The sequence below is a fragment of the Epinephelus fuscoguttatus genome, linkage group LG12 (genome assembly GCF_011397635.1).
Source record: "Epinephelus fuscoguttatus linkage group LG12, E.fuscoguttatus.final_Chr_v1".
Classification (NCBI taxonomy): domain Eukaryota; kingdom Metazoa; phylum Chordata; class Actinopteri; order Perciformes; family Serranidae; genus Epinephelus; species Epinephelus fuscoguttatus.
Window position 1 is genome coordinate 24,141,715 of NC_064763.1, and position 26,191 is coordinate 24,167,905.

Sequence of the window (26,191 nt, forward strand, 5' to 3'; positions counted from 1 at the left end):
AGATGAAAGGGGGAAAAAGATAAAAATGGACTGAAACATCAAGAAGCAAAGATGTATGAGTATGAATGAAAATGTACAGTGATAAATACTGCTGCTGTCTCGTGTCTCCCACTGCTGCTCTATCCTGTTCTCTTGTCTGATTGCACTCTACAGTGTAAGCTTTAAACATTCATTCTGTTGCACTGGACTGAACATGGGGATACAATCTAAAAGAGGGCCTTCACAAACACCATAGTCAAGTTCAATGATTACATATCTCTTAATACAACACGTAGAAAAATAAACAAGGGAGAAAATGAACAAATCCAGTAATTGTTTTTGTAAGTGCACACTGGGGTTAATCAAGTGTGCTTTATCACGTATGCCTTTAGTTACATTTACAACTAATTTTAGTGACTTACAAGATCACTTAAAGTCCCTGTGAGACATTCTGAAAGCCCACTTGTAACCATTATGAAATCACTTCTTATTTTATGAACTACACACTTCTTCTCTTTTTGTTCCTCTAGCAAAGTCTCTGGGAGACAGATGGGTACATCTTCTGTCCTTATGTCTGCTTTTGATTGTAGTGAGCAGCAACATTTTGGTAGACAAAATGCCTTTTGTTAGACAAAACGCTCCGATGGCTTTACATACACACTGCTACTTTGATCTTTAATACTTTCATAATCATGAATGTATGCAGTTTGGAGTTGTGATTAAGCAGATTGAGTACTTTGATATTATAGCCTCATTGATAACATTATTTTAGATTATATTTTAGACATGTCTGCTTTATCAACAGTGGAGGGATAGACAGGGAGGTTAAGGGAGAGAGAGGGGATGACATGGAGAAAAGGCCCCTGAGCTGGACTTGAACCCAGGCTGCAGGGTTAAGGACCAGATCCTGCACAGGTCTGATTTTCAAGACCAGTTCCCGGAACTGGAACTATGACGTGCAATACCACACCCGCCTTGCCATCGGCACGTAAGACCAATTAGTTTTGCAACCTGACCCGATCTGTCGACACAAGATCTGCAGCCCAACCTGAAACTGCAAATCCTATAATAACCATGTGATGTTCAAATAACTGGTTTAGGCAGCACATTTGAAGTGATAATTCTTTGAGATTTCATACATGGGAAACTAAGAAAATAGCTATATTTTAAATTGGATGTTATTCAGGTAATAAAATTTAAATGAATATTTCATATTCTCATAATATTTGGCAGCACATCCCCACAGTTATGTGTGTTAACGCATCTGAATGAAGTGTCTCTCCTGTTCCAGATGAAGCAGAGGACAGAGCCAACACACAAAGTCAGCGGTCAGCAGATTTAAATGTTAAAACATAAAATTCATTCTCATTTTATTTCGACATATTTATCATCCAACACCCCCAGTCTGACTCCTATGATCTTTTTCGACACAGAAATGAACCCAAAAGTAAAAATAAGACATGATACCACCCGCAAATCACCATTTTTTAGCACGTCACTCACCAGGCACTAACCCTACCTAAGCCAATGCAGGATTCTGGTAGGAACCCAGCCGTAGTGGTTTGTGCTTTGCCCTGCGAGCTACTACCCATCGCACCATTTTTGAGGATTTGTTTGAATACAAATATATAGTATATATAGTTATATCTATGTGTGTGTGTGTGTGTGTGTGTGTGTGTGTGTGTGTGTGTAGTCGTTCATGCTTTTGAAATCTCGGCATTGGTGGATTTTGGAGGTGTTACTGTAGGTTTAAGTTACTCGGACAAGTTCCTCAGATAATACAACAGACAGGCTGGACTGTGGGCGGTTATCTCATGTTTTGATTTCTGTATCCAAACAATTAAAACCGACCACTTACAGTGCCTGCCCCCTGGGATGCTAAATTTTGCTTGTAGGTACTGAGAGAAAGATCTGATTTTCTTTAAAATGCTTAGAGACAAGAACCACATCTGAAAGAGGAACATTACTGGATATGCTTAAATTCTGGGAACCACCAGCTACCCAGAAGTCACTTGGTACCAATGACTAGCCTGAATGGTGACATGGAGACGTATTTATTGAAACGTCTTGCAACACAGACACAACTCTGACTCATCTCTGAATCACAGCCTAAACACAAATAGTTATGAGAGGAGGGTAAATTATTGTTGCTGGTTGTGGCCTTTCCTGGAATCTTCCATGTATACATATGAGAATAATATGCAGTGTCCAATTTCTTACTTTAGGAATTTAAATTACTTAAACATATTAGTAGAAGTAATATATTTAATAGCACATAACAGATTAATATTCACAGGCAAATGACACCTCCATGGGTGTTATCCACCATCGTATTGAAGAATCAAAAGTGGCAGTTGTATTGCTCAAGTTCAAGTGTCTTTGTCGATCCAATTAACAAACGACAAATGACAATGTTGCTTCTTCAGGACGAGGGTATACACAAGTGCATTATCTTCCACAGTGTTGTAGAAGATGCTGGTGATAAATGCACATTGTGACACAGAAGTATGAAGGCATTTCAAGTTATTTTATAGGTTTATACTGTTGTCTGGAGACCAGTTATGTGTCTCAGCACATCACAGATAAGGGCATGGCACAAAACCAGAAAATTAGGACTGCCTTACAGAAAGACAACCAAGGTAAAATTTTGTATAAGGAATCCTGGATGTGCTGTTGTGACACAACATTAATAATGTTGAACAATGTTTTAAGGACATTTAATTACAAGGAACACAACAATGTTGTAGCTATATCATCTGACATTAAAGGTAAAGGTCATTCTGTACCAATAAAGGACAATTCCAGGCAGTTCACTCAGACAAAATGGTGTGGGTGGATTTCATAACACAGCCTTTCTTTATTAAAGGTGACTGTGAGTCTCAAAGTTTAGGGCACATTTGAAGCAAAGAGGTCTTTACAGTACTGATGAGAGGAGATAACATGTTGCCTAAATACTCTCAAGTTACCAAGTAAATTATCAGTTTATGTTCTTTTATAGTAAGACTGACAATAATGATGACACATGCAGTAAGACTGAAACAATCAAATACAATATTAATCCATGTTACTCAGGCTTAATTCTTCTGTACAATTGTCACTGCATTCTCTGCCCTTACGTTATAAAAAATCTGGTAATGATTTTCCCCTATTGTTGGCAGCCCACTTTCTCTTCTCTACTTTCCCAGGCTCCGAGAGTGGCTTTAAGGGGTTACCTTGTTAGAGGTTTGGGGTTATGCCCATGCCGGTCGCTCTGTTTTCTCCAGCCTTCTGTTTTGGAGAGGCCCTTTTCTGTGGCGGCACTGTGACAGGGTTCTTGGCAATATCCTGAAAGTCAAATCTGTTCATTTAGATTCAAGTGGTGACCATGGAGCAGACAGCAGCCCATTGGCATGCTGTGGCAAAACGAGTATCCAGGGCACCTAATGTCCTGAAGTAAACATTCGTCCTTTTCCATAATACTCACATGCTGATATGCATGAGTCAATCTATGTGTGAAGGTGATTCTTGTATTTTTTAAATTATGGCACACACTTCTTGTACAATTTTAAGGGTCCCTATAAATTGATGACAAAAGGGCTTATTGTTCTTCCAGAGGTCGAAAGTCAAGGTCAGATAAGGTTATCTTGTCTTACTCAAGGACACTTCAGCAGGGCAGCTGGGCAATGGTATGGGGCCCCAATGAATACAGTCTATCTGCACCAGAGAGTAGAGCAGCTACTTCAAAATCTGAAATAGTGCCTCCAATGTTTGTGCTGGTTACCTCATTGGTTGGTTCATTTCTCAGATGTAGGATGGAAATATTTTGTAAATGACAAGTGTTTCGTGTGAATGCTGTGTAAACCCACGTTTGTATATTCTACCAGGAACAAGAGCTGCACTGTATAAAATAGAAAGCCTATTGCTGTGAAGGAAGAACAACAGGATCAAGTGCACGGAAGTGGATTTCCCCCACCCCTGAGTCTTTTAATGGGAAAAGCCAGTATGGCCTCACTTCAGATATTATACCCAGTTGCATCATTTCTTTAGGCTATTGAATATTGGTTTTAGAGAATAAAATCTATAGCCCTTTTGAACGTCTTTTAGCCTATTGATGTGTATTGTTGTTGAATTAATCTATTAGCATTAGAGCTGATGTCTGAAGCATGACTTCACTATACTGCAGAGTATGCAGTCCTTTCAATCAGTGATGTGTCAACTTGGCAATAGTACATGTTCTGACATCTGCTTGGATTTCTTCTTCGTTTCTACATGGTTGAATTGTAATTTACACGCAGTCTTTGGCCTTATCCCGGGCTTTACAGGGAACACAGGAGCAAAGATACAATGAACAGAATCGGCTCTCAGGTAGAACCTTGAGATACTCCTGTAGAAATGTGCTGATGAGGATATAGTACTATTGACTGCCGCAGCCTGGCTACTGAACTATGTACTGTGCTGTTGTGATGGCAGAAGTGGTGCTGAGATTAAGTACTGAAAGCCAAGAGGAGTCCATTCAAGTAAATCAACCTTTATGATGACCTTAATATGATTTATAAAGACAAGTTTTTATATTTCTATATAAAGCCAAATGTGAGGACATTATGTACTGATAACCAAGGCACACAGAGTGCCATGCAATTATCATGGACTCACAAAGATAAAAGTATTTTCAACATCTGATTTTTTTTTTTCCCTTTTCTTTTTATAAATAGAAAATATGCAGTGATCTAACTAGAGTCACTTGTCCTCTAAGGCATTCAGGAGACGTTAGAAAAGAACACATAACATAGAGCATCAGGAGGACGACACATTAACACAGACAACAGTGTGGAGCATCAGGATGTGGGCATGTGGGAGACACACAATAAGCCATATCAGCCTTACTCGTTTACAGTCGTAGCTGTCCCCTGCATGGTGGGCCGAGTAGAGTTTCTTACGGACTGTACGCCATTCGTCCGGTCTGAAAGACGGCGAATGGGACAAAGGGCATGAGTGAGGAGTGGGAAACGAGGGAGAGATGCTCGCTGAATCGCCCAGCCCTCCCCTGAGCAGGACGGGGAGCACCACTCTTCCTCTTTGCTCATAGCGGCTTTCTCCCGGCCCTCAGCCATTTTGGAGAGAGGAAAAAAGTGGCTGCTTTCTCTCTCCCTCTCTCACTACGTGGCATAGCTTTGGAAAGGCTTCAGCTGCTGTGTTGTAGCAGCAGAGAAGACTCGTTTTGCAGCTCGGACTTGGGAGATAATATGTTTGCAGAGAAAAAAATCTGACGCGAAACAACCTTCTTTCGTTTTTTTTTTTTTTTTTTTTTTAATGAATTTTTGGTTCCCTTGCATTCAGCTGCTAAGCCTCTCTCCTCTTTGCTGTGCACTTTCACTCATGCTGTGTCCTTTTCTGTAATAACTTGTGCTCTAGTTTTGTTGGCTGGTCCTTTCCCCTTGTCTCTTTTAAGTTATATGTTTTCGCATCTCTCAATTTTATTTTATGCAACAGAGTTTAAGACAAAGGGATATGTCCAAATTTTGGCAGCATTAGGGACAGAGCTGCAGCCAAGGACCCTGCTGGGATCCAAAAAAGCCAAGCAGAATGAAGCACCAAAAAAAAAAAAAAGAAAAAAAGAAAACACCACCCTTTCCTTTCCTCTCCTTTCCTCTGTAGCCAGCCCTGCGCTGCCACTCCTCCTCATCCACATCTTACCGCATTCAACCTTTTGCCATTTCTCTCTTGCCGTACCTTTTTTTAAAGGCGATTTGAGGTTTTTGTACCCCGGAAAACGGGCACTGGACAACGGGTTAGGAGGGCGTAACAGGGACAGAACGAGGGGATGTTTTCTTCTTACTTTTGCTTGTTATTTAGCAGAATAAGAAATTTTTTCCACTGTTGCGTTATTGAATCGTTCTTGTAGTGTTTGTAGTTTTTAGTCTTTTATGTGTTTAAAGAGTGTGCTTGGGTTACCACGTGTTTGTAAGTGTGTGGTTGTAGGAATGTGTGTGCACGGGCATCTTATCTGTCAACGTTAGACTTACTGTTCTGTTCACAGTCAGTTTTTCATGATTTGTGTATCTGTTTTTGTAGGTTTCTTGATTAATACTGAAGCACTGGCCTACACTACTCCTCAAGCCTGACTCCTTCTAATTCCAGAGGATGTCTAACCATCAATTCCAGCGTGTGCCCTACTGGTATGTTTGCGATTTATAATGCTTATAGTTTTCTCTGTTCGCTCGGTTAAGTGTTGTTTCTATTCCGCACCGTTTGATGCGTACCTGTTCAAAGTACATGTTTGGATTCTTTTTTGAGTCAGGGTAGTAAGGTCAAGGGAAATGTTACTGCTCATTATGGAAATACATAATTTATCAAACAATTTCACATACTGTATTTATAAATGAAATCAAATTAAAATCAGGCGTCATATTTTGTGTTCTGTACAAGTGCGATTTAATATGATTTCACAGTCTCGTTTAGTCTCACTTTCAGTATTTTTCTACAGATTTTGGATTTGTTTTCTGTTGGCGATTGCAGATGTGCTTGTCCTTTTGCTAAGAATACTAATGGTCCTGGGTCATTTTATTCATATTGTGGTATTTCAATAAAATCTCACACAGCCTAAATTGGCACTTTATACAGCGCAAATTTATTTCCTGAATTCAAATTATTCATGAGGTGCTGGCGTTTTGGGTTTTCATGTCCACATATAAAACCGCATACTGTAATATTATTGTGTCTGACATTTCAAAAATAAATGTTGACCTCAGAAGAATGTGATCAGTAGGTTACACAAACACCACGTCCTTCTCACAGTCATGTGCTCTGGCCTTTTCAGTGTACCATGGTTTAATTTCAAAGCTTTCCTTTTTAAACTACACAGCCAGGGAAAAATGTTTTACAGCCACGTTGTCTAAATAAAATATAACACATGAAAATGAATGAAAGGAACGGTATTTTATTTTACTGTCAGGCAAAGATTTGTCCTTTAAATATAATAGCAGTTAAAATAAAGTGAATTCCTAAATCTCTAAGATAAAATGGAAGATATCATCATTGTTCTTAGTGGCTCTTTTGCTTGAACGCCCACTGAATGGGGTGGTTTGTTGAGTGGACTTTACAGGATCAGATAGTAGAATGACTTGCTGTCTCCATGTTTTGTGGGTTTCATCTTCCTTATTTGCTCTTGAAGGGGTGATGCCAGCTGCCACAAACCCGTAGATCCGAACTTGTGGTGACTGGCTGCACAAGCTCGTATCTATAGGTATGTGTCTTCCTGGCAAATACAACACCTGCCCTCTGTCTGTGAGAAAAACAACCATCTCAGTGTAGCTGTCTTCAAAGCTGGTTTTAACTGGATAGTCATACAGATAGGTATTGTATAGCTGTCTATACAGTGAGTCCTTTATAACATCAAGCCTCTCCTTGCCTGTGTTCCCAGGATTGAACAACACTGACCCTGTCATGACAGGATATTCTCTACCAAACTTACCCAATGTCACGTGGCCCATCTCTACACACTGACCCCACCCAAAGTAGGAGGGTTGGACTTATGAGGAAATGACATGACAGTATAAAAATCCCTGAATTAGGCCATTGGGTCAGTGCTGCGAAATCAATGATCAAAACTGTTTCACAGCATTATTACAGCATTTTTGCATAAAATTGACGTGTCAGATATGTTATTTATGGATTAGCAAGAAAGAGATATTTCAGTCTGGTTGTTTTAAGTAAAAACTGTTTCATAAATTTTCTTTTCAAATTTCCTGATGTCGCAACAACGATCTATATTAAAACATACGCACAATATGCTGTAAAATTACATTCAGCATGATAGATTTGCTCCATTTTGCCCTTCAAAGCAGCCATGCAGTTTCCTCCAGTGTTCCGCAGGTTGAGGTAGTAGGTTGTATAGTTCAGAGTGACACCACAGGAGATAACTGTACAGCCTCCTAGCTTTCCCTGAGGAAACACCACAAAACTCTGGACACTGATGGATTACTTTACCAAACTCCAACTTTTGTGCAATGTTAGACAGGACTCTGAGTTTTTCACTTGGTTGTAAATACACTGTCTTTATATCAGGGGGGTTTCGTGTCTGGTCCTAAAATATTTATTGTGATTTTTTACAATTTGTTTTGTTACATGCAATGTTTTGTATTTTTTATAGGCCGTAGGAAGAGATAAAAATATGTGCTACACACACTGGCATGAACATGGCAAAAATTGCATGTCATTGTGGCAGGAAGACAAAATTAAAACAGTCACAGAGCAGGGGACAAAGAGGGGGAAAACATGTGAGAGTTGGGGAAAAAGTACCAACACTGTGCTGCAGCGAGGTCTGTGGACCGCTCTAATGAAAGAGATGCCACTGAAGGGAAACACCATACAGCCGCAGGGGGAAGAACACGGTCTTGGCAGCCAATTATGTACAAAGTTCAGTTTCACTTAACCAAAACGATATATTTCCTCTTCACAGCTATGTGGTAAAGACACTGCTGTGATCAAAACAGCCAGTAACAACTTTCACTGCTTCAAACCAAGAAAACCACCGACCCCTGAAATCATCTAGGTCCCTGACAGCAATGTAAAATACGCTGATTTATTGCTTTTATCTGAGGCATACTCCAGTGAATTTCTCCTGCTTTTTCACAAAACGTGTGACTTTAAGCCACTCTTCACAGACATATTTTAGCTTTAGTTGTGATCTCTGTTGGAGACTACATTTAGTTATGAGCTCCTATCAGTATACGCCCCCACCCAGTATGACATACAAATGAAATCAATGTTAAGCAAATGCTGCTTTTTTAAAAATAAATAAATAAATAAACAAATAAAATTTAGATTGTATTATTTGTACAGCTTCAAGTCAAGTAATGTAGATCATTATGAGCAAAGTGCTGTATACTACAGTTGCAGGATTTCCTCCTGATTTCACACTAACACAGTTGTGAAAATCAATTATTCCGGCTACATCTTTATTTGTACGACCATCAAAGTATGTTCCACATGCAGTGTTTAGTCTCAGCTAATCTAATAAATAAAACACGGCAGTGGATGCAGTCCTGTTGGGGAGAGTTGGTATCCCCGTAGTGCGGAGTGCTGCTGTGTGCAGATGTGTAGAGTATGGAGTGGTATGATGATGAAAGACTGTTTCCACTTAAACTCTTCGCTCTCTGTCCCAAGGCCACCGGGTTCGATGGAGGTGGAGTAAGGAGCTCTGTGGGCCAGAATAAAGCGGGGGCCCTTATTACGGGGCAGCTTCTGCAGTACTAGAGCGCGAGCAGTCAGTTACAGTAGATACAGCGTGACTCTACTGTGTTTGTTTTTTTCTCAGTACACAATTACCCTGCTTACTCGTTTTTTGGTTGTTTTTTTTCCCTGGTACGAGCAAAGTGTTTTTCATTTGCATCCCTGTGTCTGTGTGAGCTGTTGTGGCCATGGGGTAGTGTGTTACAGTATACAGCAGGAGGCACACAGGAGCTCTCCCTAGTGACCCCCCCAGCACACACACCCCGCCTTCCTTGTGGAATCAAAGTGTAGGTTTTTGTCTTCATTGAAAATTTCTATAAATAGTCCCGTTTAGCTGTTCTAATGTTAGTTCTGCGTGTGGCCAACTTGAAGCATCAGCGTCGCTTTAGAGGAAGTGAAAGTATAAAGAAAGGCACTTTGTAAAACTGAGATTAAATGATCGGACCCTTCACTGCAATGACGTGCATGTGATGTGCTGAGAGGACTCAGCATGTGATGTCTGTGACCCAGAGAGAGGCGTTTGCCTTAAAACAATAAAATCAAGTCAGATTGAGAGTATTTCTGATGAAACTCAAGTGAGAAAGAAAGAAAGAAAGACATATGTAAATGAAATGAGACCTTGTGTTTGTGATTTTCTAATTGACCTTGAAATTAAAGAGAATACACTCAAAGAAACCAGTAGAGGGAAATAGGGTGATAGTGTGGGACCACACAGGCCATTTTTCTGCTGTCACTGATCTCAGCCCATTGTGTGTTGCCCGTCAGAAGAACCCTGTTCTGGTAATTCCCTCTTCTCCCCATTTGTCTCGCTTTCCTACCATCTTGTCTCTCGTCCTTTTTCACAAGCCTTTTCTGCTGCTTTACAGCAGCTAATACTGATAAAGTATAAGACTACCACACCACTAGGCTTCCAGTTACATTTCCTTTACCGCTCAATGAACTGCGTTTTCGCTCCCTAACTCCCCCCTTTCGATCTTGTTCCCACCCTCCTTTTTCTCCATGAAACGCATGCTGTAATACCCAGTCACTCTCACAGACACAGAGGGAGAGAGAGACAGGAACAGAATACCGGACTTGCCGACTGGAGGAGGATTTTTTTTTTTCTTTTCTTTAATGAAAAGGAGCTTGAAAAGACACTGTAAGATAAAAATGTGATTGCCTATCTTTGCCTTCTTTCATTTTCTCCTCTGCTACTGTATGCTCTTGTTCTCTTTCCTACTTTCTCCCTCCCTCTCTACCTTTCCTTATCTCTCCTTCTCTGCATATAGCAGGCCTTTAGAGTCTAAGTGATTTCAGCTGTGGGAGGAAATGAATGGATGATATTTATTTCTCTTTCCCCGCTCGGCTACTGCTGTTTCGATGCCGTATGTAACAGACAGAGGGGCAAGCAGAGGCTCTACAGTTTCTCTGCCCTGGGGACTTGAGCCTGCAATCCATGAAGCATGCAAGGCAGAGGAGGGAAAGAAAATACAGAGGCACAGACACAGACAGAGAGGTGTGATATAGCGAGACTAAAGCGCCAAGGAAGAGCAGAAAGAAAATGTGAGACAGATGGAGCCAGGAGACAGACAGACAGACAGACAGGGGAAGAAAAAGATGGGTAGTAGTGTCACATGGAGAAAGAGGGGTGAGTAGCAGCAGGCAGAGGCACTACAGCAACAGGCGTTACACATTTTTTCCTATTATTCACCATACTGTGGCTGTTTTGGCGCTCTGTATCTGAGCCTATTTTCATAGCGTTTGAACGTATCTGCAAAATTCAGATGATAACAAGAGCTTCCGTTTGTTTTTTGTTTTTTTAAGGTCTGATGTAAAGCTGTGATTTACATGGAAAACTTTAGAGAATGCTGAGATTGTGGGTTCATGTCTACGTTATTGGATTATATGCATGTGTGTCTGAGTGCGGTGCTTTTGTGTTAGCTTTCTTTCTTATTCAAGTTATGTGTTATCTTACCTTAACTTGCCCTACATTAATACTGCTTTTGTTCTGCTGTTTCCTTCCTGTCTTTCTTTTTCTGTTTCTCATTTGTCATTCGTTCCTCCTCTCCTGTACAAGTAAGCGTGTAGTGGTGCAGGCCCATTGATGTGCTCTTTTTTTCCTTGTTCAGGCCGTTTTTCCCCTGGTGCCTATTACAATACGTCTTCTTGCGTTCTTTTTTTGTAAAGACATTTAAAGAATATATTTTGCTTTTATTCTCAATGTGTTCTGCTGCTGCTTTATGTCTTTATATAGGAGCTTCTTTTCTCCATAGTTTCTAAATTTACTGTGGTGTCACTCATGCGTTTTGGTTTTCTATTTAAACCCATCTTTGCTATATTTCTTTTTCACCAGCTTTAACCCTTTAACCTCACTCCTGCCCTCTGTTTCATCTCTCTCTCTCTCTGTATCTCTCTTTCTGTCTCTCTCCCTCTCTCTCTCTGGCTGCACATGGTACAGTCTTGCATGTCTGAGCAGCAGACGGCTAGACAGCAGCAATCTGCTACAGCAGCCTCACGTTCTAGCTCGAATGATCCATTCAACAAAGCCTGAGCTAGCAGCACTAAAATCTCTTCCTCTACTTCTCTCTCCAGCTTTCTTTTTTTCCCTCACAGATCTCTCTCTTTGCGTTTTGTCTGGCCGCATCCTCCCCTCCTCTGTTCCTCTGCTGGGCTGACCGGCGCAGACATACAGAGAGGACTGCGGCAGCCTCCACCACCACGGTCAGCTGGGTGAGTTTTCTTCTTTCCTTCTCTCCTTCCTCGCATCTCATCTCATCACCCTCCCAACCTCCCATTCCTCCTCCTCTTCATCTCGCGGGCAGTCAGATCTCATTCTGTCTACCTGACGAATGAGCTTTCCCTCCACATAGTCAGAGCCGTATGATTGACAGGTGCGGTCTCAGAGGACTGAAAAGCCTGCCGTGACTGGAGATGGGCAATCTCTTAGGGAGAATGTAAGTTGCAAGAAAATTTGGCTTTTTTAGCGATTGAGGTGGATTTTTATCTGGCAGTCCGTTTTCGGTCTCTGCTGCTGTCCCTGTCGTCTGGCTGGTGCTGCTGCGCGTGTGCACATTGCAGCATTTAGGCATTTTAAATGAAAAATCAAAGATGTTGCACCATCGATTGTGATACGGTGATTTGGCCGAGCCAGGCTGTGGCAGCGGCAGGGAGGCCAAAATATGCTGAGGCAAAACCATTCTTATGAACATCATGTGATAATAAAATGCTGTCTGTCTGGGTGTGTATGGCCATTCAGTGGTGACTGAAGTGTGCTCAGAGCATGTGTGTTCACTTGCAATAACATGATACGTGGTTAGTGTTTTTATTAGTGTCTTTACATGTGATGTGATGTGCTTGTGATTTATGGCACGTATCGGTATTTGACTCATGTCCAGAGTACGATTATAGTTGTTGTCTCTTGCAGTATAAAAGCGCTATGGATGAACTAATACATGTGCAGCGGGTGCGTGCAGACCACGACTTATCGAGACCAGACTGGACTTAGTGTCAAAACTGAGACTTAGGGTGCTGTACAGCACTAAGCCAGCGAGAGAGGAAGCTGCCATTGTCTGCTCCAGTCTCAGCCAGAGCGCTCGTGTAGCAGATGATCTACTGTCGCATAGGAAAGGCCAGACAAAAAGCAATCTGTACCTCTCTCATTCCCTGAGACCCTAACTTGTGACGTTTTGCTGTGATGTGCACGGGTTGGGTTCTTGGGAGCTGCGAGGGGCACTCACACATCTCTGTAACCTAAAAAAAAAAAAAAGGAAAAGACTAACATGGCGGATAGACACAAAGCGCAGCGAAGAAGGGACGGCTTCGCTTTTTTAGCTAGGCACGGTGACAGGGAATGTTCATACGATCCACCCACACAGCAAAAATAGAGATAGAGGGGAACGAAAAGGAAGAACATTGGGTTTCTTTCAGGATATGGAGGGGTTTAGACCCAGAGGCAGGCATGGCGTGTGGGGCAGTGGGTGGGGGAGAGGGGCAGATGGATAGAGGAATGTGGGCATGAAGGACATGTGACTGGGATGGTGGGATGTCCAGACAAGGTGGGGTGATACAGCGAAACACTGTCACATTTCCAGAATCCTCGTGTTTTGGGGCAGGTACAATGAATGAATGAGGAATTTATGACTAAGGTTACACCCACAGTGACTAATGTTACACATGCCAACACAGACGAACAGCACTCAGTCTGTTAAAGGCAGTGGTAGACAAACTGCACTGTGTGCACTGTATAGACACACAGTCATACTCTGAACATATACTGTACAAGCAAACATGTATTAATTTATATTCAGCAGAAAAATGTACATATAGAGCACATATGTCACTCGGGCTGTAAAGTGCAAATCACCCTTTGAATAAAGTGGTATTCAGCCTTTTACTTTATTATATACTTTAAAACAGATGAAAGACACAAATTCTTCCCAACTCTTGTGTTTTCCTGCAGGCTCTTCATGCCTTATCTTGAGAGCAGCACAAAGTACTGGTGAGAGCGTGACACTGAAAGCTCGGTACACTTGTGTTTGACCTCATGAAAATTATCAGCTTTCTTTTTTCTATACCTGGTGCACCTATCTGCATGTGCATCTTTGTTACATGTGAATAGACAACACTGAACAGGGAAACTCAATGCATGGTTGAGTGAGAATTGTAGGGTACTTGTACATGTGTGCAGCAGGGTGCCACCCCCATGGGTGCCAAGTCATTAAAATATGGTTGAAAGCCAGATTGTAGCACTGTGCAATAAGTACAGTAAAAAGCTATTTTAATGTGTACTGTGTTTTAATGGATGTTATTGAAGGGCAGACTGAGTGAGTCAGTATCCGGTCCAGGTTTTTGATGCAGTACTGTATGTGGGGCCACTTCAGGTCTTCAGCTGCTGATGATGAATGTATCATGCTAAGGGCTGTCGTCTCAGTGCTCACAGTTCTCCTAAACCCAGCGTTCAGCGTGTGTTGAAATGTGTCTGGAGGCAAATGCCTGTTTCTATAATTGGTCGGTGATCTGTGATCACAGTAACAGCTTCATTTCCAGCTCTCCCCTCCCTTTATCCACACCTACAGTATGTAACCCTTTACATGTCTCCTTCCTCTTCTTCTTCCTCAGCCACTCTGAAGTCGCTCTGGGTCTTTCAGGGAGCTTCAGCAGCATTTGAACAGCGATGCTGTTTGATGTTTTGTCCTCATTCTTTCATTAGTTTGGATGTGATGTGATGCACTAATCATGTGGTTGAAGGACAGGTAGCTTTGAGCTCTGATTCTATTTTCAGCTTTGATTTGAAGGCATTTTTAGCCGCGTCAGACGAACGGTTGAAGAAACGGCTGCCATTTTTGGTACAATCCCTCCGTGCTTCAGGAATTTAGAGATTCATTAAAAAGGCATTTTTACTATGTGGTCAAACACTTCTAATGAGCAGTGACTTCTGTAAATCTGCAACTCATTCGCATTGTCACGCACTTCATATCTTATTGGGAGTCTTGCTCCCCAGCCTGGTTTCAGTTTACTATGTGAGAATGCAGCTGTAAGAAAGGTTGCCTCAGAATGACTCAAGCAGCATGTAATGCACATTAGCCAAATATTCACAAGAATAAACAGGCATATGATATCAAATCATATCTTAACAGAGATGCAACAGAGCTTAACAAAACAGACAAAAACTACTCTGTTTTGTAGAATCTGACTGATGTCTGTACTACGTCTGATCTTTCATTGCCATGGTCAGAAATACTTTACTGTTAAGGTCTTGAGCTCCATGTAATCATATTCATACTGAGATGTTTAGCTGTAGGGGTTTGCTGTATATGTCTGTGTCATTGTAATGCCATATTTTAATCTCTTAAGATTTGCATCTTAAAGAGAATCAGTGAAAAAAAAGCATTTATTATCAGCAGAAGTGCATCATTTCAACAATTCTCTTGTGTCTCCACACACACACATTTCTTTTTACATTCAGGTATTTGGTGGAAAAATGTAAACGTAGCAATGTGATGTCGTCTCAGTTCAGTGGGGTTCCCACCTTGGAGCAGCAGGTCTGCATCAGTAGGTCATAGTGTCAGTGTTTGCCTTGTTCAGCAAAAACATACAGAGAAAGAGTAAACCCAGACAGACAGCGAGGAGGAGAAAGAGAACAAGAAACATACGGAATATTTGTAGATACGATTTCTGTTTGCTTTTGAAATGCCATCCTCTGCTCTGACAAAAAAGTAATGACTGCGAGGAGAATGAGAGCAGCTAACTTCCATGTGTGCACTTCAAGCATTCACACCGTGCTTTCATCACTCTGTGTACATGTGTGTGTCTGTGCATGTGTTTGTGTGTGTACTCGTGCACGCGCCACATTATTAAGACCTCCCACCACAGCCTTGCCCCTCGGCCTCTGCTTGATTTTTTTCCAACTTATAAAATGGCCGACCATTTCGAGGGCTGCAGATCCTTCAGTGTCTCTCACTGACAACTTGTTGGCATGAATGCCCTTTTTAGAGTATGGCATTGTACAGGCAGGTATAGCACACACAGCTGGACCTGCAGCCGCAGAAAATAGATTGACAAGAAAACAAAGCAAGTGTTAGTAGGAGAGGCCTATGACTGACAGTGAGCAAGCAGGTGTTTTAATTTTCAGTGATAAGGGGAATAAACATTACACAGTCCAGTTTATATAATATAGATACAATTACAATTCTTTGTCTCTGTTGGTCAGTTATGGACTCACAAAGTAATGAGGTGATATGAGGATGAGGTTGCTTTAACATAGTTTAAGCAGGCCTGTATTAAATTTACCTTCTAAAGTCAAGTTTTTCTCTCTCGCCAAACTAAGACTAGCTTAATTGCCTCATTAACTCATCGTAAGACACACTTCATTCAAACTCGACACACAAAATAAAACTCACAAGAAAAACATCTTGGTTAGTTCTTTCAATGTTTCAACAAGCATCAGTTTTGGTTCGGTTGAAAATAAACCCTTAACTACCCAAGTAAAATGTGAAATATGCTGGCTCCACACGCTGTCTCTCTCTTGCTGCCATTGCTCAACACGCTGCGGCTCTCATTCGTTCTTCTGAGGCGGACCATTAAATTAGCAAAATAAAATGACAAAATTGCCCGCCCCCCCCCAAAAAAAAACAATCCACAATGTGCTCAGACAATCAGCAGTAGTTGAGATATCAAATCTCCCGAGCCGAGCCTGTATCCGTTATTGTCATCTAATTCAAAACAGGTTTAGAGATGTTTCATGATAGCTTTTTAAAATCTGTTCAAATTTGATCAGAAAACACAGCAGACAACATGTCCCGGAGTTAAAATGCATTAGAATGCACCAAATGAAGAGGCTGCACTATAAATCAAAAATCAGCCATCAGTGATTTTCTGCTGCATACACTGGGAGCAAACCTCAACATTTTAGCATGCAGGCTTTTTTTTATTATTCATGTCTAAATGGATGAATAAACACATCTGTTATGTGAGTGTACAGCATATGTCAGTGAGTATGGTTTTGTCAGCTTTATGTCCTCATGCATCTGTCATTTCCAGCTCTTCCCCTGTGCTGTGATCTCACTCACGCTCTCCCTGAGTCCTGAGATGCCCTCTGATTGCTGGATGAGAGGCTGGACTTGCGTTTGAATCCAGCTCAGTCTTTTTCTGTCTGCTGCTTGTTACAGTAGCTGCTGTTGCTCCAGCGGCAGCAGCAGGTGTGTCTACCTCCTGTGCCCCCCACCCCCCCACCCCCCCCCCCCCCTTTCCTGTTCCCTTATCACTGCAGTACGGCAGCTCTGTCTGGGAGGCAGCCATTCCATTGTTCTCGCGCCCCTTTCACCTAAGGTGCTCCTGTGGGTGTTGGCACCGCTCTGCCCGCCTCAGCCCATGAACGGGACTGCTTCCAAATCACTGTGATACTTGGCACCCAGGTGCCCTGAGCATGTTACGCTTACGGCTTTTCTGTCTCCCTTTTCTCCCTGGACAGAGCTTACTGCACTCTCTGCTGCAGACCGCCGCCATCTTGTTACTGCTTGTGCTGCCGGTCCGCCTGCCTCTGCTGCACTCAAACCAAATCATCGAACCCAGCCTCAAGTGTTTGCCAGCGTCTCTCTCCTGCCACTGTTGTTTTGTTCCATGCCAGTCCTACCTTTTATCACAACGTTTCCCAGCTAATGGACGTATTTTATCACTGCACAGAGGCAGACACACCTGGAACTTTTAGGTGTGCATAATACGTGAATGGTTGTCACAGACTGGAGGCAGCAGACGCTGTAATTAATCACCATGTCACAAGGAAAGTGTGCCATTGGTAAGAAATATTTAAATACAGATTGTGTGTTTATGCAAAACTATGATCAAATACTTACCATCATTGTCCCCAAAATACTGCCCTACAAAGGCCAACTGCAGCAACTACAGTTTTGGTCAAAATTGAGTTATGACTGAGGTTAAACCTTTTGATATCTGTTCTATCTTGTGACAAATTTCCTGGTTTAATCTTGATCCGTTCGAGAGAAAATAGAATTAAAAAATTGCATTAGCTACAAAATCCAAGCACAACCAAGGGAAAACTGTCGTAAATGCAGTTACTGCACTCTGCCGTGGGATTTAGGATTCTGTTGGGCAAAGGAAAATTACAATGACTGTGAGAATGAGGACAAAATAATCAATAACTTGACAATAACTAAAGCAAGATCAGTGATGAAGATGATGATTATGTCAAGAAAGCTTAATTGAGGTCAAACGTGATGAAGTGAATATTACAACAGAATAATACTTAAGGGTTTCTCAAACATTTCTGTTACTTATTTTAAAACATTTATACATCTATATAGAAACATTTTTCCTTGTAGGTGAAACCATTGATCGTGGTTTTTAGGCAAGAAAAATACTCTATGAATACCTATTTAATAAGTGCATTGCCACTTTTAACAAATTGAGCTGGGGAGTCAAAAAACTTTGAAGCCATTTTTCTCAGATTCAATGTTACCGTAGTTACTGCAGTTAGCCTTTATAGGGCAGAATGACTCTAATTTTAATAAGAATAACTTGTAATAACCAACACAGTTACACATAACACTAACCAACCACAAGTTAGCCAAATAGGTGTGGCCGTAAACTTGTGGTTATTTGACTAATTTACAAACGATATAATGATAAAAAAAAAGGGAGATCTCGTTTTTGCAAGATATTATTGTTTTATTTTACTGACACCGATCAACAAAAACGTTAAAACTACTGGCGGGAAAAGTGAAAATTGATCATCTCGTCATAATGCAACACAAACCTTGGGTCTTGGCACTCATGTGGATGCCACTTGATGTGCTCCACCAACCCAGAAACTGTTAAAGACCAAGTAAACCCCCCTCATGGCAATGGCAGTCCCCAGTGGCAGTGTCCCCTTGGCAGGACAGCGCCATGCCCCACCACAAAAACTATTCAGGAATGGCCCGAGGAACATGACAAAGAGCTCAAGGCACCAACCTGGCTTCCAGATTCCCCAGATCCCAATCTGATCAAGCATTCTCTGGTACTCCAGAGGCACTCCCCATCCACGGTGGGCATCTTTGGGTCAGACTTGGCTCTGACCTATGGAGACATGGACACAGGGTCTTTAGTCGGTGTCTTCTGGTGTCTGGCACCAGGGCGTTGGCAGCAGATCCTTTGAGTCCTGTGGGTTGTGAGGTGGGGTACCAGCACATCCCATAGATGCTCAACCAGAGTGGGATCTGGGGAATTTAGAGGCTGGTTGACGCCTTTAGCTCTTTGTCACGCTCCTCGTGCCATTACTGAGCAGTTTTTGTGGTGTTGCATGGCGCATTGTCCTGCTTTGGCGGGGGGCACTGCCACTGGGGAGTGCTGTTGCTATGGGCGTGGCGGTGGGGGGTGGGGGGGTGGGGGGGGGGTGATGATCAATGTTATTCACTTCATCTGTCAGTGGTTTTAATGTTTTGGCTTTGTGTGTGCGTGCGTGTCTCAGAGAGGGAGGGAGCGAAGAAGTGAGAAATCGAGCAGCGCTAAGAAAGTTCTCATTCTAATTCTGTTTGGCACAAACTGTGCTGCTTGACCATATGTGCACAGAGCAGATCATAAAGTGACTGCTTCACACATGCTCACATTCCCTCCAAACACTGTTTACACAGAACATGCCTGAACATAATTAGATTGCACAGATAAATCATTTTCCAGCACCATAAATTATTCACAAATGTCTACATTCCAGCTCTACTTGTCACTTTTAAGTCTCGTTGTAGTACTACAAAGGCACTACTCGGTGCATCATACTTTTCCCAACAGAATCAGATACGGATGAAATACAAACGTTAAAGCAAAGGGTACAAACTTCAGCTTACAGTATGGAAATGGTATTGCTCTATTGAACTGCACTTTGGTGAAAAACAAATGTGAGTAGGTGGAGGCCAGAGTGATACAGCACTGAGTTCAGAAGGTCTTCGATCTTCTCAGACACTCTGCCAAGAAGAAACTGTACTAATGAAATCATAAAGAGTAAGAAGAAAACAAACTGCCCCTCGAGGATCTATCCATACATCTGATGTTGTTAGTTTTGTTTCTTTTATTTGTGTCTCTGGACGTACTGTACGTACACTGTAGCTTTGCAGTAATACTGTATATGCAAGGCCAAAGGCTGCCTTGCTTCAGGGATAAAATATTGTCAGCTTTAATCTGATGTTCCTCTGTTCAGGTCAGTGGATATAACCCTATGTCCCACCAGCTGAGAGTCAACCACAGCTGTTCTTACTAAACAGCTGTTCAATCATAGCTGTTACAAGTATGCAAATCATAGTCAGATTTTGTCTGAATGTGATGTAGTTCAAGAGAAAGAAGAAAAAATTGCCAACATTTTAGTTACTGATATCAGTATCAAATACATGCCTAAAACATTTGCTAATGTTCTGAGACTAAAAAAACTCCTTGTAGAAGAAGTCAGTCCTTACAGGAGCTAAATGTTAGATTTGGTGGCATCTAACGGTGGGGTCTGCCGATTGCAACCAGCTGAAACTTCTCCTATGTGCCAAGCGTGAACTCCCAGTTAGGATTCCTACAGTGTTTATTGTTCAAGAGGTTTTTACCGGGAGCTGAACTGTCTGCAGAGGTCTCCTTTTCTCCAAAACAAACAGACCAGGTGATCAAAACCGATAAAAATGCTGAATAAAGGCGTCTCACATTATAAAGTCGTTTTTTCCCGACCCGGTTCAGTTCGTCACAGATGGGCCGCAAACCCACGACAGCTAATGTGAGCTCACCTTTTATCTCTGATAATTTACTATCCAGATGGTCAGGAGGTTTTACAGGGAGCTAAATTCTCCGCAGAGGCCTCCTCCTCTCCAAAACAAATAGACCAGGCGATTTAAACCAGTAAAAACAATGAATAAAATGGATACACGTTAAATTATGTGTGTTTCTGACATTGTTTGGCCCAATGGGAAGGGGCTGCTTAGTACGGTGACCAATGTGAAAAGAGCCAGTATTTGGTTTGTCCATCTTTGGCTACTGTAGAAACATGGCGGTACAACATAGCGGATAATCAGTGGACGAGGACCAGCGCCCTATGTAGATAAGCAGGTAATTCTAAGGTAACAAAAACACAACAATTCTTATTTTCAGGTGATTATACACAAAAGAAAACATACTTATTATATTATATTCCATGTCTGCCAATGTGTCCCCCTAAATCCTGCACACTGGACCTTTAAATTATTTCAAACTCACAAGATACCAGGAAACCAAATGTTTAACAGGCTGTGGAAAAGTTCAATTTAAAGCCTTATTCTGTGAGCAACTATTTGTCATAATTAACAGGTGATATATTTTACTGACAACGTAAAATGCTGGTGTTTTCGGTTGAGGACAAACTATTGAGCCAGTACACATAACAATCATGCAAATAATGGTAAGACAGCTTTGACAAATGGTTAACAACAATAATCGGAGTGCTTTTGTTAGAATAAATCAGTCAAATAAAGCAACACAACAAATACTGAAATTTAAACTCTTAGTAAAAGTTGACCAAAAAAATTGTGTTTCTGTTTCTGTTAACTCCCTGTCTAGGATTTTTCATATTGGACGGAGGGAGAGGCAACAGATTTGGAAAACACAGTTCATAAGATCCATTTGTGAGTGCCATTATTTTCACATCACCTTTTTTTTAAGGGATCGGTCTGTTGGTCTGCCACTTTGGCCACAATATTAATGAACTTTTCACAGATCTCCATGATGCCCAGAAGATGAATTGTAATGACTTTGGTGTTCCTCTAACTTCTCACCAGTAGGTCATATTTTTCACATACCAAGTGAAATATCTCCTCATCTATTAGATGAACTGGCAAAACATGTTGTCCACACATATATGGTCCCTATGACTTAGATGATCCCCTGATTTTTCCTCTAAGGCCACCATGAAGTTGACATTTGTAATTTTAAGATGTACTTTGTATTTAGTGATAATCACCAAATATTAGCACGCTAACATGGTAAGCTAAGATGGTGAACACTGATTCTGTTAAACATCACCATTTTAACATTGTTACTGTGAACATATTAGCATATTGATGTTAGCATTTAGCCCAGGGGTTTCAAATTCATTGAGTCCATAGGCCATATACAGCCCCATTTGATCTCAAGCAGCTAGACCATTTGAAGCCCAGTGTGTAAGATTTAGTGGGATGTATCGGCAGAAATGGAATATAATGTAAGTATGTTTTTCTTCTGTGTATGATCACCTGAAAATAAAAATCGTTGCCTTTGAACGAACCGTTTATATCTACACAGGGAGCAGGTCCTCGTTTACAGAGATCGCCATGTTCACTGTCATGTTTCTACAGTAGCCCAGAGTGAACAAACCAAACACTGGATCCAGATAGGGCCATTCACATTTTCATGTTGGCCACTTTAGTCAGAAGCCCGTCTGCAACGAGCACTGTCTGTGTTTCGCTGTTTTGTGTCTATTTTTATAGATCACAAAGTGGTGTATGCCTCTTTCAGGCCTTGTTTTGTGCATATGCAATGTTTCTAAATGAGACCTCTGGTCCGGATAATTCGGCCCCCCCAATAAGAACCTCCTGAACCTTTGAATCCTAAGTTAACGGAGAAAAAAGATGAGCACAGATTAGCTAGTTGTGGATGAGCTGCCCACACCAACATACCAAACAGCTTTGGCGATACAGTGATCTGTAACGTAAACTTGCTTTGTGCAGCGTTTTTCCCGGTTTAAATTATTGGGTCCATTTGTTTTGGAAAGAAAGACCCCCGCAGATGATTGTGCTCCTGGTGAAAACTTCCTGTACGTCTGAATCTGAAGTTATCAGAGAAAAAAGCTGACCACACATCAGCAAGCGTTACGCTAACGACCCGTCTCCAACATGCCAAACAGTGTCAGAGAATCACTGATTTGTAAGGTGAACCTGCTCTTTCAGTGTTTTTAGCAGTTTTAATCACCTGTTCTGTATGTTTTGGAGAATAAGAGACCTCTGCGGATAATTCGGCTCATGGTAAAAACTTCCTGCACAATGAACACTGAAGGAATTCTAGCTGAGGGAAATTTTAGCTGGTTGCAATCTGCAATTCACTGCTACATGCCACCAAATCCCCCCAAATCTTCATACTCCATCTTTAAAAAAAAAGTGAATATTAACCTATAAATAACAACTCCTTCAAATGTTTCCCTTTGTTTTAGTGAAAAGTAGTACAAGTACATTCTGAAGATGTTCATTTACAAAGCAGATGGTGATCAGCCTGAGATGTCTTAAGAAAAATAAGTGCGGTTTCGACAATGTGTCTCAGTTATTCCACATTCAGTTGGTCTCCTACTTACCACTCCTGAACAGAAATGCTGGCATCAATACGCTGAGCTAGTGAAAGCTATTCAGGAAGCAGGTTAAGTCACAAACCATTTAGAAATCAAAAGTCCCTCAATTTTTTGTATTAAGATACAATTCTGATACAGATTTATTTAAACTGAAGCTGCTGATTGACAATATGTTCAATATCTTTAAATATGAGCACAATAAGTACTCACTTTTTTTTCAGAGAACTGTATTTTGGTCAGGGGTAGAAAAGCCTCTGAAGCAGCATTTTACATGAAGTAGACCACTCATCGTTTAACTTCAGGCACCTCTCAGCCTTCACAAGTGCATCAATATTATGTGTGCAGAATCATCCAGTGGGCCGGATTGGACCCTTTGGCGGGCCAGTTCTGGCCGTGCCTACTGTCAGTGCAGCCTCAGAGAGCTGCTAGCTTGTAAACTCTTGAGGGCCATTCTACCAAGAATGATAACTAGTGTATAATGATAACACTGTGAGCATCCACACTGATGGACGAAAAATGTTCTGTAGCAGTGGCGTCAAGCACGTGCTGCTGATCCAGCTGTGACGCCCAGTAAATTCAGATGGATTTTGGTTGGCTGTCAGTGTTTCTGTTCATTAAATTGCTCTTGCAGTGATCCCAGTGATATTCATCGCCACTGTCGTCATTAAAGTTGTGGCGTGGACTTCGCCATCCATTATGATTTTCAAAATGATATGCTCATAGTTACTGTAGTAGTTATCTTTTTTTAATAGTATTTGTGTTCATACCATTTCATGCATCTTACTCATTACATAGATCAGGCATTAATGACATTTATTTCTTTTGAATGACAAATTACGTGAATAGGTGTGTCATCCAGTGATTCATCGGAGTGACAATCGATATATAATGATAAATAAAGATAGAAAATGACAGTAGTTATTGTACAGGGTCAAATTTTTAAAGTATGTTATCGTAATTCTAAAATTGTAGAAAAATATATTTGATCCCATTTTGTATTTAAAATTCTGCCTGCTATATTTCATAGTTTATAGTCAGTTTTACATCAGAATTTCAACCTCTGTACAGCAACAGAAGGATAAGAGTGAAATTACAAAGTACAATACAAAGAGTAGCATATATAAATACTTAAATATACGTGTATATTAGTTCATTATAGTTATCATTTCTTGTTGTGGAAGGTCGTGTTTCTTAAGAGGAAAACTGACTCGTGCTGCAGCCCGCTGCACAATTACACGCCTGTAAACATTTGATTTCACATCCAACTGACAGAACAACAAGTTGGTGCTTTTTGTATTGTTGATTTCTGATGTAAGTGTGACTCATGTGATTGTTTTTTATTTGTTTCCAACATGTATGTTTCTTTTTTCTGCCCACACTGCAATCAGTGTGTCCTTGGAGATAATAAAGTTAATCAATCAAAACAGAGATTTTGTCGTGAAGCAGAGAAAGTAAAACATGGAGGAATAAACCATAATCCTGCTCTGAGCGGCTGCCTGACCGGTCCCTGACGTGTCCCAGCAGTACAGCAAGCCATTGATTATCAAATCGATTTGTAGTGTAACTGTTGGTGAGCTGCATTGCTGTTATACTGTAGTCACGAATAAGAGAATAAGAGTGCAGTGAACCACCTTCACGGCAGCGGAGGAGACATAGATTGCATGACATGGTGCAGTTTGCACATGGAATGTAGAAAGATTTCAGGCACACAGTGATGAAGGCCAGATGTTTGAGTTATGCATAGGAAGTCAATTGTCTACAGTTGCTACTGGGTATGACAGTGATGCGGCCAGGCACCAGCACTGGTATCTACTGTATAATCAAATTTTAGAAGGCTCTCTCACATATTACAGCTTGTATGTAACCAATACATGTGCTCAGTTTGAAACACAGTCTTCAAAGAACCTCACATAAACAGAGGTGCACAAATAAAAATAGAAACAGTATATGAGTGAGTAAGAGGAGTTGCTCATGAATTCCCTGGTTACAGTTTGCATAGCAACTAATCCTGTTTCTCATAAAGCAATACTTTCTAAACCTTGACAGAGTCCGAGTGTTTAACAAAGGTGTCGACTGGTCGAAAACTAAAACAATCATATTACAGTTGTTGGCAAGAACGTCACGAGTCAGATTTTGATTTTTTGAGTTTTCACTCGTATTCGTGTTATTATTCATTACATGTGTCTTCATGGAATGAAATGATTCACCAGCTGATGGTACTTTGAACTCTTCAAAGCCAGACACAGGAGCTGAGTAACAACAGAAAACGAAGGCTGATTTTCCTGAAAATGTTTTGATGACTAAGTTTTCACCAAAGATCAATCAACTGCTGTATTCGTAAGGAGTTTTAGATTTTGCAGGACATCGTTTCTGCTCATTTTACACACAGTTACACACACCCCCGGCCTGCCTCTGTCCCACACACACACACACACACACACACACACACACACACACATCGTCTTTTGTTTGGATTCAGACGGCATTGAAGGCAGATCCTGTGGCCCTTCTGAGGAGAATGTTAATACGCCTGCTCTGGTCTCTCTGGGGACGCAGAGAATGGACTCTGGCTGCTAATGCACTGTCACACTAACCCTGCTCACTCTTCTCACACAGTTTGCATGAGCAGCACTGCTGCACGCACTAAAGTGTATTTAACTGCACTCACAACTTACTGAATCATTAGGCGACCTGATTGTTGTGTGTGCATATTTCACTTTGTTTAATTAGCACTATTCACCATGTGTTGGTCAGTGGGAGTTTTTCAGTATCCTTACACACAGGGGCTGATGACACAGCATTTCAGCAAACGTCCGTCGATCTCCAACCACTTTATTAGCCGTGTTCACCTCCATCAAGGGGGTTCAGTTTGTTTGTCAGCAGGAACACAGAAAAACTACAGGACCAATTTTCTTGAACCTTTGTGGAACATTATAGCATGGGCCACTGAAGAATTAAATTTTGGAGCACTAACATTGTGAGATAAGGCATTTGGCCTTGGCAGAAGTCTCTAGTTGCCCTTCTAGTTATGTCATGTGCTTTTGTGGACACAGCACCGCACGGGCAGTGTGTTCCTCCACAATGAATTAATTGATGATATAAATATAATTGCACACATATACAATATTGAGCAACATTTATGGTTGAGCCAAATCAGACTAAGAACAAAAACAATCTGCCAAAAGATAGGAGATAATCTGCTTGTGGTTTTCT

General features: G+C 41.3%; 1 protein-coding gene across 1 annotated transcript in view; it reads left to right on the top strand.

Moving 5' to 3' along the window:
- The window catches only part of snx19a (sorting nexin 19a), a 128,779-nt gene that overhangs the window by 45,426 nt on the left and 57,162 nt on the right, over positions 1-26,191 (top strand). Inside the window, exon 5 of the mRNA XM_049592761.1 lies at positions 6,031-6,134. The gene's annotated coding sequence lies outside the window, so the exon portion shown is untranslated. The remainder of the gene's footprint in view (positions 1-6,030; positions 6,135-26,191) is intronic.